At 40.2% G+C, this 20,969-nt stretch overlaps 1 non-coding gene across 1 annotated transcript; it reads right to left on the reverse strand.

The window, feature by feature from the left end:
- Nucleotides 1–19,647: 19,647 nt before the first annotated feature.
- Nucleotides 19,648–19,753, reverse strand: LOC122118265. Its single transcript, XR_006149305.1, has one exon. It is a non-coding gene; the product is annotated as a U6 spliceosomal RNA (small nuclear RNA).
- Between the last annotated feature and the right edge of the window lie 1,216 nt (nucleotides 19,754–20,969).

Genomic DNA, 20,969 nt, shown 5'->3' on the forward strand with positions numbered 1-20,969 from the left:
TGAGCAGCTGATGGTGAAGCACTTTGATACTGTCCATGGACTGTGGCACAAGGGGCAGATGTCCATGCAGTGACTATAAATGGCTGGTCACCCTGCTCATTGCTTGTAAGTGGAATAGTCCCATAGTGGCATCTTTCTTATATCAGCAGAATGTAGGTGTTGCTGTCTATACCAAGGGTCTTTTGAGTCCCTTGCATCTTGCTGCTGGGAACAGAGACAGCATAGATAGATGAGCTGCTACATTAAAACAGAACTGAAGAATGACTTGGAAGAAACTGTACTTGATTTGGAAGGAGGACAAAGATCCAATCACTATCTCTTTGAAAATTTTGAAGGATGTACGAATTTTTCACCTCAGCCTTAATGGTTCTAGTAATTTTCTTAAGTTTCTAAATATCAATGGCCTCCCTTGTGTGACGTAGAAAATGTTCCCATAGCACAAAGTGGACATCAAATGTCTTGCTACAAAAATTTGCTTGTAATTATTATAATGTCTTTCCAAGTGAATCACCTGCCCTTGATAACTGAATGTATTCGTTGAGTTGTGTGGCTGAGTCTTTAATGATATCTGTGGCGTTTGTGAGTTTTATCAGAGGTAATTTTAAACTTCAATATATTTAAAAACTTGACATAGCCAATATAGAAACCAAAAGTATTTTGGTATTGATCCAAGAGAGGTACTTGTAAACATCCCATACCTTGGATCTTTGCTGGGTATGTAGTATATTGACATGTATTTTTATAACATGAAGTAATCCAGGATTTGATTTAAAATTCTTAAATATACAGGGGTAACAACAAGTTTTACAAGAAATTTACTTATTGCCTTAAGTAACTGTAACCCCTTTACATATCACCTTGACAATAAAAAAACACACACACAGGGACAGTTCAGTTGTCTTCTTTATGCTATGATAGTCATTTGCTCCCATTCCAAAAAACTACTATTTGAAAAAACTACTACTACTACTTGAATTTTTATAAGTTAAAAAAATGGAAAACCCTGGGTCTTAGTTTCTAGAAGGTGAACCATGTTAAGGAAATAAGTGGATACCTGCATCGCACAACTCTCTCACTCTGGCCTGCTTCTATGACCCTGATTATATGATGAGCCAGTATGACTGTGTAGACACCTATTATACTATGGTCCAGGAGATCATATCTACTCTTAAGTTGGTTTTACCTGACTATTTTTGCTTGGTTTTGCACTGCTCTTGTAGACTCTGGGCTCCCAGGAAAGGACATTTTTCTAAGGTCTTCATTTTACAATACATGGCGAATAAACAATAACAAGGAATAAGGAGTTCTAAGAGTTGTGGAATGTTTCTTAAAGGGAAACCAATTCCACCACGTTGCTTAGGTCTTCTTTAAAAATCCATAGTAGAAATGGTAACCATAAATATAACTATTCAAGAAAACTAAAGTGCAAATTTCGACAACTAGAAAAGAAAAGAAACATTTATTTTTTTCGACCTCGTGTTCAAGGCTGGCACTCTACCACTTGGGCCATACCTCCACTTCTGGCTGTTTGATGGTTAATTGGAGATAAAAGTCTCATGGACTTTTTTTGCCTGGGCTGGCTTTAAACAGGGATCCTCAGCTCACAGCTTCTTTGACTAGTTAGGATTACAGGCTTGAGCCACCAGCACCTGGCTTTGTTCTTTTTATCTTAACCCAGAAGTAGGCTTTATATGCCTCTATTCCATGTTCAGTGTCAAGCCACCAAAAGCTTTCTTACAGTTCCCATCAAAGTCTGTCTTCTTCATCCCATTCCCAGAGGCGAGCACATGTCTAATGAGACTTGCTCCCACCATGAGTGTGGGCAATTGGGTGGCCATGGATGAAGCCAGAGAGACAGCAGTATTTGAGAGTTTAGAATTTGGGGTCCACCTGCAGATGAGCAGAGTTGGCTCAGGCTTTCCCAGCTTGTTCAGTTGTGGTAGAAAAGTAATTCTGAAGTTCCCCATGTGACAGGAAGCTTCTTTGAGTAAGTCCAGGCCTGGTGTGCAGCTGTGTGGGTACTCATGGTAGGAGGAAAGCAGAAAGCTCCATCAGGCAGTCCAGAAGGAAGAAGAAAGAAAGAGTAAAGGCTAAGAAGAAAAGGTCCTAAAAGAATTTTAAAATGTTTGGCGTGTGTGTGTGTGTGTGTGTGTGTGTGTGTGTGTGTGTGTGTGTGTGCAAGGATGGCATATGTTGTTTTCTGAACTGGGTCTGCACAAGTCCATAGAACAGTCCAGAAAACCCTTTATTGTAAAACTCTTTAAACAAGAGTTTTACATGGGGTTAGAGGCATGGCTCGGTTGGTAGAGCACAAGCCAATATGAAGAAAGAATCAGGTACTGAGTTTGAGTCCTGGTCTCACCACCACAACAAAAAGAGTTGGAAGATACTCAACAGTTGGCTTTGAAGGTAGAAGAAAGGTTTACAAGCCAAGGAATTCAAGTAGCCTCTTGTTGCTGAAAAAAGGCAGGAAATCAGATTTCACCCTGGAACTTACATGAGGAACAGAACGGTGTTCGACATCTTGATTTTCGCTCAGTGAAATCCATTTCAGACTTCAGACATCTGGAACCATAGGATGATAAATCTGTCTTAAGACACTAAGTTGGTGATCGTTTGTTACAGTAGCAATAGAAAAGTAACTCATTGGGTCATCCTAGGATGATCCCATGTTCTTCAACAAGGGTGACAGGTCAGAGAAATCTTGATTAAATTAGTGTATCTTTTGTGGGAAATATCATTAATTAAATAGAATGGTCCAAAGGGAACAAATTGGGTGTATTAATAGGTCATACTGTTCATGATAATAATAATATCATCTTCCGTGGTTACTATGACCTCTTCTGTGCTAGACACTCTACATACCTGCATGATTCAGGTTTGGGTCTCTACCCTAAGTGAAGGAAAGTTCTAAGAGCTTAAGGAACACACACACACAGACACACACACAGACACACACACACACACACGTGTGTGTATATATATATATATATATATATATATATATATATATATATATACGTGTGTGTGGGCTATATATGTGTATGGGATATGTATATGGGATATGTGTGTATATGAGTACATATATTGTTGTAAATACAATAACTTGGTTTGAATTCATGTTTCATTCCATTTTTATATATCATAATATTAATTCCACTCTGGGATCTCATTTCACTTTCATGTTGTTTGGAGGAGAATGGAGAGAGGGAGAGAAGGAGAGAAAGAGAGCATGGACAGTGGCCTGAGTGCTCTGACTGTTGTCTGGGTTTTAGAATCAATGAATCTCTCTTGCTTGAATTGGGTTTCTGTTGCTTCATACTCTCTTTTTTAAATGGCCTTCTGGGAAAGATGGTGCTAGATGTATGTGTCTAGCATGTGGCGATATTCAGCTAGCCCAGGTTCCAGGCATTCTAGGTCCAAGACAGCTCACATCCAGAAAGCTCAGCCCCAAGACAAGTTAGGCTCAGATAGTCCAGGCCTAGGGAGAGAAGGAGCAGGAAATTGATCTGTCCTAGTTATTACTTAGTACCTCTGTCTAAAACAGTATCTAGTGGATAGTAGGCCCTCCATACATACATTTATTTTTCAATGAATGGCTAGGTGAATGGCAACAATGGTCGAGGAATATCGGAGTGTAGACTGGAATGAAAGCACCTCAGAACAGACACGTCTTTAACACACATTTCTTTCACTCCTAGGCTAAGCTGGTGCCCCAGTGAGGGGCAGAGGGCAAGCCATGAGTGATTCAAAACCTGCTCTGCTAAGGAGGGGGCGGTTTTGGATGCTTATGCATTGAAGAAGAGCAGGCATAGGACTGCAAACACAAATTTGCAGTAACTGATTCCATACCAGATATTCTAAGCTGAGCTTTTTAGAAGGCAGACTATCTCACTTTCAAGACTAGTCATCACTACTGACAGTACAACAGAGGATGCCCACGCAGACAACAGCGAAGAGGGAAAAAAAAAGCAGAGCCTGATTCCCTGTAAAAGCTCAGTTTTTTTTTTTTTTGGTGAAGTTATAGACACCACCTGGCCTGGGTAAACAGACATTTTTTGCCGCAGTTCAACAGCATTGCACTTGTTGAAGCATGCAAAGCTGAGAAAAAGGCTAAAGGGACAGGTGGGTGGAGGGGGTAGTTGAAAGTAGTTTTTGTAAAAAGGAGAAAGAGAATGAAGCAGGAATGTTTCTTCCCTTCAGGGATGGGAAGACACCTGGGAACACCTGAGCCAGGTGAGATTATATCCAGTAAACATGGGCCAGAGCTTGCTGGATGCAGAACTGTGTGAACTTTGGAGGACCTTGTGAGCCTTACGTGAGGACAATCTTTTAAGTTCCAGAAGCTGTGATAGCTGAGAAAGAACTGGGCCCTGAAGTGCATGGGTAACCTGGTCTGTTAGTAGGGCAAGATATGGAGGTCATGGTTTTGCCAGGCTGAGCAAAAAGTCGAGCTTTCTCTTTGTTCTTTGTGGAAACAAATGTGCATGACAATTTTAAGTTGTGTTTCCTGACCTATGGATTTAGGGTGTTATTCAAAGACTGTTCATTTAAAGGCCTGGTCCTTTGTAAGGGATTTGAAATAATGCCATCAGTTGGGCATGGTACAAATGTAATAATTCATCTTCTTGGGGAGCCAGCCTAGTAGTGGTTAAGAAGTTGAACTTCAAGAATCAAGAGGGGGGCTGGGAAGGTGGCTCAGTGGTAGAGCGCTTGCCTTGCATGCATGAGGCCCTGGGTTCGATTCCCCAGCACCACATAAGCAAGAAGAAAAAAGCCGGAAGTGGTGCTGTGGCTCAAGTGGTAGAGCGCTAGCCTTGAGCTGAAGAGCTGAGGGACAGTGCCCAGGCCCAGAGTTCAGGCCCCACGACCGGACCCCCCCCCAAAAAAAAAGAGTCAAGAGGGGACACACTGTACCTACAGTGGACACGGACAAAGTTAGGTCTCATTTCCTCATTTCATAACAATGAAGAATAACAATCGCTACCTTTTGTGGGGTTGGATTGCAGGTAATGCATGTGGCACATAGTATATGTTCACTAAATGTATGTTATTACTATCAATTTCTAAGCTCCCTGGAGATGTTTCCTATTATTTGATATTATTCATATTATTTCTATTTGAAGGAGGCTACAGTGTGTACATGGAGAAGGAAGCTACTGTGTGTACATAGAGTTCTGTAGTTGTGGAGGTGGGAGGGAAGGGAGGGTAGGGGAAAAACAAAGAAGGAGGTAGCAATGCTTGATAGGAAATGTACTCATGACCTTGCTCATGTAATTGTAACCCCTCTGTACAGCATTTTTACAATAAAAAACGTATTTAAAAATGAATTTAGAGCCTGGTGCTGGTGGCTTATGCCTATAATCTTAGCTACTCAGGAGACTGAGATCTGAGAATCATGGTTAGATGTCAGCCTGGGCAGAAAGGTTTGTGAGATTATTATCTCCAATCAACTGACAAAAAGCCAGACGTGGAGCTGTGGCTCAAGTAGTAGAGTACCAGCCTTGAGTGAAAAAGCATAAAGATCTGAGTTCAAGCCCCAGTTCTGGCATGCGCGCGTGCACACACAGACAGACAGACAGACAGACAGACACCCACCCACCCACACACACACAGGTATTCAGAAGAAGAGATTAAAAAGAAAACACTCATTCTCCAGTTGTGTTGCCCAAGTTTTGTGCTGAAAAAGGTGAATGAGTCTGTGCAATGCATACCAGACACTTTGGGAGTGTTGAGGAACCTCTTATTCCTCCCGTGTGTGTAACTAACAAGCTCATATTAAGAAGATGCCTTCTTTCTATCTGCCTTTGCATATTGCAGGCACTGTGAGTTTGCTCAATTTTCTTTCCTTCTTCCAATCTGCTCAGGCATTTTGTTTACAGAGGCAAACACACATGCCTTTTACACTGGTCTCCCATGGAGTCAGCCCAGGATTTTTCCTCACACTGCCTCCTGGAAAGTGTGGTCTGGTTTCCTGACCAAGCAGTTTTGTTTTCTGCTTTCTTCTTCTTTCCTCTTCTTTCTTCTTCTTCTCCTCCTCCTCTTCCTTCTTTCTCTTCCCACTCCTCCTTCTCCTTCATCCTCCTCTTCTTCCTCCTCCTTCCTCTTCCTCCTCCTCCTCCCTTCCTCTTTCTTCCTCTTCCTCTTCATTTACAAGTATTATAAATGGAGCAGAGGTTCTCCAGAGAAGCTTACAGTGCTGATCCTCAGAGGAAGGGATCCTCAAATTAGCTTTCCCAGCAGAGGTACAGTCCTGGTGCCAATGCCAAATGATCTATTTGCCTACTACATTCTTTACCCATACCTATTTGGAGCTTATGTCAGTTTTGCGTCTTTGATCCTCAATTTGGCAGTGTTTTAGTTCTTTGGAGTTTTTTTTCCCCCAGTAAGCTGCCTAAATGACTCATCAACAGGAAATGTGGATTAATAACCAATTTGATTTAAAATACAAATAAACAAATTCTGTGGGGATGATTTGCTGAAGAGGAAAAGACCTTGGGAGGATAGCAGGTCTTCCCAGGGCTAAATGTTCTGCTTTCTATGGAATTCTAGCCCTGTCTTGAGGGTGGGAATGGTACAAGCCTAACTGCTAAGGAGACATCTGTCAACATGGAAACACCAGGATTATTGGTTCAGAATTTCTGCATTAGAAACTTAAGTGTTTTTTAAAGAATTATTTGACAAGCACATACCTGCATAGTGTGTGTGTGTGTGTGTGTGTGTGTGTGTGTGTTATAATCTCTATAAGTGATCTTTCTGGTCACTTATTTGACCAATGCTATGGCTTCATATAAAAGAAGTCTGTTGTGTTGTGTTTCTAGGTATTTATTAAGAAAATTTTGGCCTGTGCCAAGGAGCCCTAGAGTTTCTCCTATCCATCCTGTAATGTTTTCAGAATGTCTGCTTTGACTCCGAGGTCTTTGATCCATTTGGAGTTGATTCTGGTGCAGGGTGATATATAAGGATCTAGCTTTAGTTTTCTACAAGTAGTTAACCAATTTTGCCAGCACTATTTACTGAAGAGCCTGTCTTTCTTCCATCCTCTTTTGGGTCCCTTATTGAAGATAAGGCTATAAGTCTGTGGGTTCTTTTCTGGGTTTTCAGTTCTATTCCATTGGTCCTGAGGTCTGTTCTTGTGTCAGTACCAAGCTGTTTTGATTACTATGGCTTTATAATAGAGTTTGAAGTTTGGTATTGATATTCCTTCAGCACTGTTCTTTCTGCTGTTTTTGCTATTCAGGCTGGGATTGCATTAAACTGTAGAGCTACTGCATGGTAAAGGACATGGCTAGAGAGATAATAGAAAGCCCACGGATTGGGAGAAGATCCTCATTAGCCATATAACAGACAAGGGTCTCATATCTAAAATATACTTAGAACTCAAAAAGTTAAATCCCCAACAGCAAATCCTCAAAGAAACAACTACCCCCTTAATAAGTGGGCTAAAGACTTAAGGAGAGACTTCCCTGAAGAGAAAATAAGAATGGCCAATAACCAGTCTCTTAGAAATGCAAATCAAAAGAACATCATTGAGATTCCACCTCACCCCAGTTAGAATGGCTATAATCAAGAACTCTAATAACAACAGGTGCTGGAGTGGATGTGGAGAGAAGGGAACCTTACTGCATTGTTGGTGGGAGTGTAAAGTTGGTGGGAGTGTAAAGTTGTTCAACCACTTTGGAAAGCAATATAGAGATCCCTCAAAAGACTCCACATAGAGCTTCCCTATGACCCAGCAATCCCACTTTTGGGCATTTACCCAAATGATCACAAACAAGGTCATACCAAAGCTTACAGCACAACTATGTTTATCGCAGCATTATTTACGATAATTAAGATAAGGAACCAACCCAGATGCCCCTCAGTAGATGAATGGCTCAAGAAAATGTGTATATATACACAATGGAATTCTATGCCTCCATCAGACAGAATGACATTGCCCCATTTGTTAGAAAAAGGAAAGACTTGGAAAAAATTATATTAAGTGAAGTAAGCAAGGCCCAAAGAAACATAGGTCCCATGCTTTCCCTTATTTGTAATAATTAGTATATATCTAGGATAATCTTAGCAGATGAACAGAATAGCTCAATAGCACGTACATATGATCATATAAGATGACGCTAAGTGAAATGAACTCCAAGACATGGACACAAGAAGTTTTTCTTTGTTGTTGTTGTTTTTAATGTACTATGTGATATTTTTGTTTCTTTTGTATGTTCTTCCCCCTGTGGTATATCCCCTGTTGCCATTGTATTTGATTTTGGTGCCCTGGTATTGTTTATACATTTATTTGAATTAGGAAAGGGAAGGGGAACAACAGAATAATGAGATAAAGAACGAGTGAAAAATGAGGGAAGGGGTAACAAGTTTGACAAGAAATGTACTTATTACCTTACTTATTTAACTGTAACCCCTCTGTACATCACTTTGATAATAAAAAAAAGAGAAGGAAAAAATAAAAGAAGTCTGCTGGGCACTGGTGATTCATGCCTGTAATCCTAGCTACTTAGGACATTGAACTTTGAGGATCATGCTTCAAAGCCAACCCAAGCAGGAAAGTCTGTGAGACTCTTATCTCCAATTAACTCCTACAAAAGCTGGAAGTGGAGCCATGGCTCTAGTGATAGAGTGTTAGTCTTGAGCAAAAATGTTAAGGGATAATGCTCAGGCCCCAACTTCAAGCCCCAGGATTGGCGCGCGCGCATGCGCGCGCACACACACACACACACACACACACACACACACACACACACACACAATAAAAAAGAGATCGAATTCTATTGCTCACTAAACAGTAACATGGAGCACTATATAATCATGCCATGAAAGAATGGGAGTAAAATGAGCATCTAGCTGGAATCATTACCATATGTGTACAGTGTTGTGGATATAAAGACATTTTTTTTATTACAATGTCCACATGCCCTTCAATCCCAAAACCTTTCCAATTTCCATGTAACCAGTTTTGTTTGCCTGGCATTCTCACAGAGTGGCTATGGGAACCTGTCTGTATCTCTGCCCCAAGATGAAAGGGAGGCAAAAAAGGTATCAGTAGTGAAAGCATTGCATAAATAGTGCCTTTCCATATTTCATGTCTGGATGGAATCCAAGTTTCAAAATTCAGGAGGTTCCTGAGCATGCCAGAGTCTTTACTTGATGACTCATGAGATGTGTAATTATTTTTCTTCCTTTGTTAGGCCTGATGACCAACTCTCTGCCTACCTATCCCTTCCTCTCTGCAAATACCTTGCATGGGTTTTCCCCCCAGCTTCCCAGTCCTACCATGCCTGGGAACTCTGAGACACTACACTGGCAGGAAAATGACTTGCCCAGGAAGCTTCACTCCATTATGACTTTTTTTTAAACCTAATTCAAATGCTGATCACAGACACCCAGAAACCTGGCAAACAAAGCCTGCCCTATTCTCAAACCTCAATGTAATAATTATATATATATATATATATATATTATATATATATATATATATAAGTTGGAATATGCCTTTGTATGTTTTAAAATAATGCTCAAAAACCCTTAGGTTTATTTAAATAGTGTAGAATGATGATAGTTATAATTATTTAATGTATCAAAAATTGGCCAAAAAAATAAGAGGACTATTCAAGACTCTCTTCAACAATTCTGAATGATTTCATTAAATGTTAAGGTATCATGATGAGATGTCTGGGTTTCTAGCTAAACTGGTTTCATAGAAAAGCCAGAATAAACTTTTCTCTCTGTGCTGGGAACTCTGACTCAGGGTGAGCATGAAGAGGCAGGTGCACCATTGTAGGAGAGTCATTTTGGCCAATCTTATTGTTGGTTCTGCAAATGCCTCAGTAATTTGGTATAAAAATTCATCTTGGTTATGACCTTAAAACATTCCTATATAGTCATGATCCCTTTAACATTTCTAATTTTATTATATTCAGCTCTCTAGTTTTTAGATAATACTATTTTACCACTTTTAATAATAATACTGTCTTATGATTATTTGGGGATGGGTAAACTCTGTTCTAAATGCTGTAAAATTTGCCCATTTACTCCCTGTAATTTATCAAGGGGATAGGAATTAATATGACCATATGCTAAATATATGAAAACAGACACACAGAGAGATGTTCTGACTCACACAAGGCCACACAACTGGTATGGGCCAGCAGCAGGAGCTTGATCAATAGAAGAATTGTGTCTTGCCAGTGGGACAAACACAAGTAGAGGGCTGGGGCAGGCCTTGGATGATACCTTCAGGGTTCTGTGCCTCATAGTCATGTAGAAAGACAGCCTCTGAAACAGTGGCATACCAAAGGCAGGGTTCCACACTGCAAGGATCAGCCTTCTACTGCGAGTGAAGCAAGCCTCATGGGGCCAAGATGGTCCTGAGGAGCAACTCTATCCACTGAGGTGGAGCAAAGGAGAATGTTCAAATTCTGGTTACAACTACTGTTCAGGAGTCATTACAGAGCACAGAAACAAATTTCAGAGCTGGGGGCTGTAGCTAGAGATATTTTTGTGTGTGTTTTACTATGGGGGCAGTATACCCCAGGAAATGCATAGAGACAGGCTAGCAGAGAAATATCAAGACCCTTATTTTTAATGATAGGTAAATATGCATAAATAAAAATCATATTCTCTCTCAATTTTTCCTTGCTTTTTAAATTTTAGAATCTAAAAAAACATGTTTCTGAACTTTACAACTTTGGCCAGGGGCTGGGGGCGGGGAGATGGGAGGGCAGGTATGGGAAGGAGAAACAAAGGAGGAGGCAACAATGCTTGATAAGAAATGTACTCAGTACCTTGCTCATGTAATTGTAACCCCTCTGTGCAGTATTTTCACAATAAAAAAACTTATTTAAAAACATGTTTCTATGTGCCTTTAAATATAAACACATATACATATATATGTTTATCTCCATATATATATAAATTTTATAATTGAAAATCTTTTTCTGCCATGCCATCCATCTTGTTAGAGTGGACATAGGCTATTCTCACTCAGCTTTTGAAATTACTATTCCAGGATTTTATTTTCATACACTACAGAAATTTAGGGAACACCTCAGTCAATATTTATACCAATAAATTAAAATAAGTTCATTATAGTAAATTAAAACCAAATATTTGCACATCTCTCCGACTAAGCCTTTCCAAAGCTCAGGCTAGTGCCTACTCACACGGGAGATTTTAATGAATGTTTGCTGCATGGATCAATGAGTAATGAATTTGTATCCTAAAAGAATTTGATTTCCAGGTACTGGTGGCTTGCATCTGTAATCTGAGGAGGCTGAGATCTGATGATTGAAGTTTGAAATCAGCAGGAATCCATGAGACTCTTACCTCCAACTAGACACCAGACAAAACAGAAGCCAGCAGTGTAGCTGTGGCTCAAGTGGTAGAGTGCTAGCCTCAAGCACAAAAGCTCAGAGACAGCTCACAGGCCCGGAGTTCAAGCCCCAGGAATGGCATACATACACACAAAAGAATTCATTATATGATGTAAAATGTGTAGCTACTTATCTAAAAGTACTTATGCAATAAAAGAATGGCAAAATTCTTATGTGACTGAACACAAACATTTCAAATACTTAACTGGTTGGTTTTTTTTTCCTATATTATTCTCTGGTTTCTATGTAAGATTTATGATTTCTACCTTCCCCTTTCTTCCACCTCATTCTCTCTGGGCATTGACAGTCTCTAGAAGCTGGCTGGGTCCCCTCTGTCAGATCTTTAGCTGTGCACATTCATTTTATCCCACCCAGACCTCAGTGACTCACCTTCCTTCAAGGCATGCATTTAAAACTTCCAATTCTGACAGTAGATGCCTAAGTAAAATGTAAACCACGCCTTTAATGGATCTCATTTTCCTCAACAAGTCTGAGTATTAATTTAGGTTCTCCTCCTCAATGCAGGAATGACAAAGAATGACAAGATAAATAGCACAGATTCCTACCACATTCTTAGGTGTAGCTCAGTTTCCAGGGAGACCACAAAAGCTCAGGGAAATGTCTTCATTAGCTCCTGGTACTGGGTACTGTTAGAATGGGTTATCTAGATCCAGGGTTGCAAAATTCTTATGGGGGCCTAGTCCATTGTGTTTCCATAAGAAAATACCTGGCGCTGGGTGACGGATTTTTACTTGACTTTATGATTCTTCTGAGTGGCAGGAGGATCCAAATAATAGGAGGCAACATCTTGGCAAAGGCCACAACATAGTATAAGAAGTGAATGGAAATCTATCTAATTTAGAGAGGAGAGAGAAGTTGCATAGTAAGACAAGAAGGAAGAGACTAGGGAGGGACCAGTCTCCATTTATTTTATTTTTTTTTTAAATAACAACCTGTACTTTGGAAACTTCCGTGAATACCAGACCTGACAAGTTCTGTGAGGTACCATTAGTCTATTTGTGAGGGTGGAGCTTTTGTGACCTAATTATTCTTGACAAGGCCTCTTTCTTAGAGACCACTATCTCAACACCAACATACTGTGGTAAGGATTGTAGTGCATGAGACTTTGACAAATATAGTCCATCCAAACTGTCACACAAACTATGAGGCTTCACAGTGGATGAGGAGACAGAAAGAAAGATGGACGGAATTTGTATAGCATGCATTATTTTGCATGTGACACCTACAATTTTAAAACTTTGACCTTTAATTCAATTAAAAAGATTCTTTGTATTGGCTGAACAAAATATGCCCAAGGGGTCAAATCTATCCTTGGTCCAACTTTGTGAATACTGGTTCTGCCTCTCACCCCTCCCATCATTTTCTTCCATAATCTTCATTTCTTTCTTTCCTAAAATCCAGATGGCTTTTAATTCACCAAGACACTTTTTTTTTCATTTCTAGTGGAGGATCTACAAAAATCTTCATATTAATAACTGACTAGAAAGCTTAGAAAAGAAATCAAAGCAAATCTTCCTTTGGCTGTGAGAGAACATAGCCACATGGTAAATGTTTGGGAGGAAAGAAGCACAAGAGTTCGAATACATTTGAAATAAGAGCTGGAGGCCTGATTTCCCTTCTCAAAACCTTAAAAGTCTTTGAACAAGTGGCTTACCTCTGCATGTATTCTTTCTCCCTTTGGATGCCCTTCCTGCCTTTTAGTTTAATGTCACCCAGGCCTGAGGCCTCCTGCACCAAGGTTGGAGAAAGCTTATTTCCTAGCTCACTGCAGAGTCGCCCTGGGGGTGGGGGTATAGGCAGGTTTCACAGGCTGGGCCTCTCTATCCCTTGTTTTGACAAGTGACACCTTGGTTTTCCTCTGGGAAATCAGCAGAGCTGCTTTTCCATATGCCCTGGCTTCCCCTAGCTAGAGCGCTGCACGAGATGAAGTTCTTGAGTGCATGCTGAATATCAGTGTGTAGAGAGAAGATGAGAGTAACCATACCACATACATTATGTCTCACAGTCTGCCAATCTTTCATGATGATTAGGTTAATATTGCCTTCTTACAACATTTTCCCTCTATTTTCTATTAAAAATTGTCATCTCGATTGCATATTACAAAAATATTCAGTACGAAAGCACTGTTTCTAACACAGCAGAGAATAATCAAGAGCAGATTGCTATTCTATATGGAACAATCCCAAATGATACCCAGACACACAGTGAGAGTAGTAGGTACATTTGTCGGGCACATGTTGCTCTTTGATGATCTTGACATCTAACACTTGAGTGCTAGGATTTTAGGGAAAAAGGAAAATTCCCCTAAGTTCCAGAGGCCACTGATGAGGATGCTCAGCTTGGAAATGTTGTATAACCATCCTTGGGCAAGAAAGATGGGAGAGCAGGTTGTCATCAACATTTGCTACAACTTCAGACACTTGGGCCATATTGGTTTGTTGGTCCTCTGCCACAGTTGGCTTATCTGCAAAGTGGTTGCAATGGTTTCTGACTCAAATACGTGTTCTGAGAATAAATTAGGTCTTATCTTCAAAGTATGCTGTACCTTGAAAGTACAAAATGTGACTAGTGAACAGATTACCCTGGAGGGGTCACATCCTGTAAAACCAAGCAACACAAAGCTTTGAATTCAAGCTTTTCGAGCCCAGATAATGTCAGATCATGGAACCATGGACGTGCTTGATGTACACTCTTGACCTATTAAGATTGCTCAAGGGGGGATTCCAGTATGGGTTTCCACCATTGAGGAGTGGCATAAGATGGTAATTAAGAGTGGGTGTTAACTCTGAGTTTGTCATTTTCTCTTGTGACAATGGCAAGTTCCTTGAGTTCTTTGCGTATCAATCTGCTTATCAGCAAAGGGGCTTAGATGTTTGTAGCCATGAGCACAGAAGGACATCAGAACTTTAAATGTTTGGGGTACTAGTTGGTCCTAATGATACTCTTAGTCCATGCTGAATAGCAAGGATGATGATTGGAGCCATGATGATACTGTTCTTGACTTGGATTCATTCTTGACTATATGCTGACTTTGAACCAGTAGGGAGAGCACAGAGGTGAGCATAATACAGACAATGTGGCTCAGATGGTTCTTCTGCTTTTCCCTTACAAGATCACATTTTAGATACAATGTAGTCACCTAGTCCTGTGCTTCTTGTGTGTAGAAAATCACTTTCTTTTTAATAAGAAAGCAGTACAGGGAAGGAGAAAGTTTCCCTGCTTCCTTTTGTTTCGTTTTTGTTGGTTGTGGGGCTTGAACTCTGGACCGGGGCACTGTCCCTCAGCTCTTCAGCTCAAGGTGAGCCATCTACCACTTGAGTCACAGTGCCACTTCTGTTTTTTCTGGTGGTTAATTAGAGATAAGAGTCTCACAGACTTTCCTTGCCCCGGCTGGCTTTGAACCATGATCCTCAGATCTCAACCTCTTGAGTAGCTAGGTGTGGGCCACCGGCATCTGGCCCCTGCTTCCTTTTAGAATATGAAGAATCCAGTCAGATGAAGTTTGTAATAAAACTGCTTCTACTTGTGAGACTGGGCATGTAGATCCTGGTTGTCATCTTCTTTTCTTTCCTCACAAGAAATTCCCAGACCAAACAAAGGGCTGAAAATACCACCATGCTTTCCAGCCTTCCTTGGCTTGTGCTAATTGTGAAACATAGGCTTCCTCCAAATCTACAGAGTAAATCAGGAATTAATTCAAAGGGCCAGAATGTAGGAATTCAGTGCAGAGGCTTGTAGGCATAGCTCAAGTGGTAAAGTACCTGCCTAGAAAACATGAGGCCCTGAGTTCAAACCCTAGTACTGACATCAAGAAAACAAAAGCATATCTGTTAGGACTTGAGTGAAGAGCTAGTCAAACAGGGCTTTGATCCTCAAAGACTCTACTTATTAAAGGAGAAAAACAAAAAATTAAGAAGAGAAAGTAAGTGCAGAAAGAAGGAAGGAGCTCTGTGAAGATTTGAGTGAAGAGGAAGAAGGTGCTGAGGGAAAAACATGGGAAGTCTGCGAAACAGAAATGAATCCCTGGGACATGCTAAGTTTTTAGGAAGAAGAATGAGGAAAGCTAGACAGCTAGGCAGGAGCTAGATTTTGTATGGCCTTTACAGGAGAAGGAATTTATTTATTTTCCTGAGATAAGAAGTTTTGGGTGATTTTCCATGGGAAGAATGGGTTGTCAAGAGTCAAGAGTAAAATATCTATTTTAGTAATTCAGATTTGCTGTCCCTGAGCTTGTTTTGCTCAAAACTAGCACTCTACCACTTGAGCTAGAGCTCCACTTTAGGCACTTTTTTGGGAGGGGGTGGAGTAGTTCATTGGAGATAAAAGTCTTATGTACTTTTCTGCTCAGGCTGGCTTTGAACTGCGATCCTCATATTTCAGCCTCCCGAGTAGTTAGACTTACAGGCATGAGGCACCAGTAGATGGGTTGAATGACAACATAGTTTCCCCTCCACAAGGTAATGTTCCATTTATGTTAAGATAGAACTTAACAATAACTAGACAATAATGTGGAGATGTCATGAGTGCTTTTGTGTACATGTTTCCAGCTGGATGGAGATGGGCTTGGTGATGGAGTGCTGGACTCTACAGGTGTGGAAGAGGCCACCGTAGAAAAGTGTGCAGATTAAGCAGAGTGAAGGGAGAGAGAAGGCAAACACTTTAAATATTGGTGTATGCGTGACTTATTTTATTTTAGGCTATAAATCAACCTGATCTTTTAAATTTCCCATCACAGTATGAACTTATGCTTCTGAGGCATCACGTGCTTACATTAATTAAACATTTGCTGTACGAATCCTTACCGTAAGCTATCTGTAATCACATTCTAGAAATCAGTTGGTTGGGAACAGATGTACATATGACCACAGGAAATGCCAAAAACCACTTCCCATGCTTGTTCCTCCTGCCTGTATGCAACTATTTATAACACCCATGACTGTAAGGCAAGGCTCTTGTCACTTGAGTGAACTGTCTTTCCCAACGGAGACCCCAGTCAAGTGGACTCACACAGCGGCTTTGTGTGTGCCAACATTTACTGCTGCTGATTTGGCAATAGAGTTCAAACCTCACGCAAGTTCAAGAGTGACCTTTTGTATCTTGGACTTCAGGGGTGAGGTCTATGTGGGAAAGAAACAGAGGCTAGTAGCAGAAAACAGTTCTATAGTTCTAAGAATTTCCTAATATGTCAAAATTTCTCAGAAAGCTTGGCTAATTTAGGACTTTTTGACTCATTATCAGAAGTATTTACTCATCTCTTTCCTAAGAGTTTGTGTTCAACAAACTGTCTGCCAAAGGGAGCTGCCTTTTTTTCTAACATGTGAGAGATTTGACCCAATGACCTGACAGAGAACCTTTGAAGATTCAAACTCTGACAGCCCCTTGCTAATTTCTTCACAGTGTGTTTACATCACTCTCCAATACCCAAATGGAAGACCAAGTATTACTAAACGAATGACTACAAAGTCGTGATCTTTATAAGCATTAAATCAGCCATTTCAGAGCATAATGGCACTGCCCAAAAGAAAGCCTGTTTCCTTGGCTTGAATCCAGATTTTAATACATACTGGTTTTATTACTATGAGGAAGCCATCAAATACTTTTGGCCTCTAATTTCATCATCTTTGATACGGACAAATGTCCCCTGAAGGACCATATGTTAAAGGCTTGGTTCTAAGGATGGCACTATTGGGAGATGCATCTTAAGTCACTGGTGCCATGCCTCAAAGTAGTGTGAACCTTGATCTCTTCCTGTCATAGCCTTTGCTTCCCAGTTTGTGAGATGAGTTCAGTGCTTCATCTCACATTCTTGCCACAGTGTGCTGCCCTGACACAGACTTGAAGCAAGAGACCCACTTAGTCTCAGGCTAGAACCTCTAGCTCAGTGGTTTTATGACAATAACGTGAAGCTAGCACAGCATATTGTAGTTAGCCTAGAGACCTGCAAGGAACAAATGTTGCCTTCGAAACCATCATGTGCCAAAACCTTTTAGATGGTGGAAAACTCCTTCCCATTGTTTTTCATCTTCTTTGGAAGGACTTTTGGAAGAGAGGGGACTTCATGATTTCTCACCCACAGTGGGACCAAACTTTTCTTGTCACGTATCACTCTACTAGGCAGGATGTGGGTGAATATGAATCTTATCGAGGTGATTCAGTACAGTCCATTAAGAACTTATTGGTCTTCGTTACATCAGATGAGGAAGACATGAACATCTTTTGGCTTGTGTCACACAAAACCGCACTCCCTTTCATGCTTCAATGTTTCAGGCTTTGTGTGACTCACTGTTCTATGCTCTGACTGACCCCACTCTCAGGAGGTTTGTGTGCTCTTGTTCTCAATATAACGGAAGGAAGGGGTCAATTAAACAGTATTTCTTTGATTTTAAATGAACCAATCATGAATCCCAGTAATAACAAGATAGGAATTTTTACCACATATGCAACAAAATCACTTAGATATATAATAAGGCATGCAACAGGGAGCAGAATACTAAAGACATAAAGGAAATATAAATCCTAAGGATTTATGGAATAAATTACATTATTTCCATATAATGGGCTATCATACAACTGTTACAAAGGTAATCCAGATATATATCTTTGTGTATGTGTGTGTGTGTGTGTGTGTGTGTGTGTGTCCTGGTCCTGGGGCTTGAACTCAGGCTCTGTCCTTTATCTTTTTTTCCCCCCTCAAGGTTAAAGCTCTACCATTTGAAGCCACAGCTCTACTTTTGCCTTTTTTGATGATTAATTTGAGTAAGAGTTTCACGGACTTTGCTGTCTGAGATGGCTTCAGATTGTGATCTTCAGATCACAGCTTCTTGAGTAGCTAGGATTAGAGGCATGAGTCACAGGTGCCTAGTCCTAGATGCATATTTTTTTGGACAGGGAAAAAAATGACAGATTAATTTTAATATAAAAGAAAACTGCAGAGTATGATTCCTACTCAATGTAAAATAGTATAGAAATATATTTGACTGGATATTTATAAAACATTTCTTATTTTAATGTGGAAATACTGTACAGAGGAGTTACAATTACATGGGCAAGATTATGAGTACATTTCTTATCAAGCATTGTAGCCTCCTCCTTTGTTTCCCTTTCCCATCCCTTATACTTTTAATAAATATCATATGTGTAATTAACATTAATTACTTTGTACTGAAGTGGAGGAAGGATTTTGCTTTTCATTGCATATAGGTTATTTTAGACACATGTAAATAAAAATTAGTTACAACTAGATTAGCCTTGTGGGAGGTTCAGAGGCACCAATGCCTCTTTCCAAGACATCAGAATGACAATCTGTATGTTTAGGACTTCCCGGTTGCAAGTAATGAATCAACTCAAGGTACGAATCAAGAAATAATTGTTTATAAGAGAGCAACTACATGAGATGAAACTTCATTTGGCACAGCTAAAACTGAGAAATAGCTGGAAGCCCAGTGCCATTGTGAACTCAGGGCATAGGCTACCTACATCCTCAGTGGGCTTCTTTCCATCTCTGACTTTTCTTTACTCTCTGTAGACTGACCCACTCTTCTTGCGCATCAGTATTCCTTGCAGAACATGGCACCCCACAATTCTTTTTTTTTTTTTTTTGGTAAGTTGTGGGGCTTGAACTCTGGGCCTTGGCACTGACCCTGAGCTCTTCAGTTCAAGGCAAGCACTCCACCACTTGAGCCACAGTGCCACTTCCAGGTTTCTGGTGGTTAATTGGAGGGACATAAGGGTCTCACAGACTTTCCGGCCTGGGCTGGCTTTGAACCACAGTCCTCAGATCTTAGCCTCCTGAGTAGCTAGGATTACAGGTGTGAGCTACCGGTGCCTGGCTACCCCAGAATTCTTTTCTTTTCTTTTATTGTAAAGATGCTGTACAGAGGGGTTACAGTTACATGAGTAAGGCAATGAGTACATTTCTTGTCCATCATTGTTACCCTATCCCTTGTTGTTATCCGACTATCTCAAAAGAGTGAATCAATGAAAACCAATACTTGAACAAGAAACACACCTAAAATAGCAAAATTGAGTTTTCTTATATATATGTGTGTGTGTGTGTGTGTGTGTATAGTAATTTTTATTATCTTAGTAGTTGTACAAGAGGTATCAATTCAACACACCAGTTTGTCAGTACAATGCATCTTGATCAACCTCTTCCCTTTTGCTAAATGACAACTTCACTGTTGAACCTTCATGATTTCCCCACAATTTATCAGTTATTCCAGAACTATATTTTCCTATAGTTAACAAAAAATATGAATGCTTCATGAATTTGCGTGTCATCCTTGTGCAGGGGCCATGCACAATGCTCTGTATTGTTCCAATTTTAGTATATGTGCTGCCGAAGCGAGCACTACCCCACAATTCTTAAATCGATATGTTACAAGTCTAGTTCAAGTGGAGAAACAAACTCTCCTAAGCTTAAATTCTCAGAGAGAATCTCTGATTAGCTCAACTTGTCTTGTTTCTAGTCATATCCGGTCAATGGCCAATGGGACAAAGTCCTACAATAACAAATAACTGCTCGGGACCCATTAAGACTGAGGGCAATAGAGTTATTATGGGAAGATATGTGCTCCAAAAGGTATCAAAACTAAATTATTTCAGGTTGCCAAGTTACAGGTGAAACTACTTATAATTGTCAAGTCACCAAGTCACTTTTTTAAAGAATTGAGTTCTCTGATTTGTTTGCTATGAAAGTTCATATTAGGGAAGTTGTGGCAGAGAAATATTGGTTATAAAAAATTGAGTATATAAAATACTTAACTTTAGATTATATTAAGTAGTTTGGTCATGCCAGTAGCTAAAAAAATCCACACAGATTGGACCATCCCTTGCTCACAGAGACAATTCAACTATGTTGGACATTGTTAAAATTCTTTTTTTTTGGGGGGGGGGGTTCCGGTCGTGGGGCCTGAACTCTGGGCCTGGGCGCTGTCCCTCAGCTCTTCAGCTCAAGGCTAGCGCTCTACCACTTGAGCCACAGCACCACTTCCGGCTGTTTTCTTTTTGCTTATGTGGTGCTGAGGAATCGAATCCAGGGCCTCAGGTATGCAAGGTAAGCTCTCTACCACTGAGCCACCTTCCCAGCCCTGGACATTGTTAAAATTCTGAGAAAGGAAAACTAAACCACCAGGATTAAGATGCTCAGGCTACAGCCCATGAATACCTACACTAGGAACTGATGGAAGGGTTACTGTCCTCATATAATTTTAAGACGTTAGAAATAAAATACAATAATGGAAGTATCCTACATAGAAATTATATATTTATATCCATCCTAAAACTAGCTAAAGCCTATGAAATCTCTCCTGGCTGTAGGCTAACATGACAACTAAAGTGTGATGACAGGTTATATCTGTTCTTAAGAAGCTCATTGGCTGGTGGATAAGACATTCATGCAAATAATAAATAGCATTGTAATGTGTTAATAGAGGCAATCATGGTTGGGAAGATAGAGCTTAGAGGATAGGTAATGAGCAAGCCTTAGGAGAAAGAAGACCTCTGTGTTTGGGTATAAGAAGAAATTCTGAATGTAGTTTTGAGGTTCATGACTTTTGTTTGACCAGT

This window comes from Dipodomys spectabilis, unplaced genomic scaffold, assembly GCF_019054845.1.
Source record: "Dipodomys spectabilis isolate Male_0828 unplaced genomic scaffold, ASM1905484v1 ptg000147l, whole genome shotgun sequence".
Taxonomy (NCBI): domain Eukaryota; kingdom Metazoa; phylum Chordata; class Mammalia; order Rodentia; family Heteromyidae; genus Dipodomys; species Dipodomys spectabilis.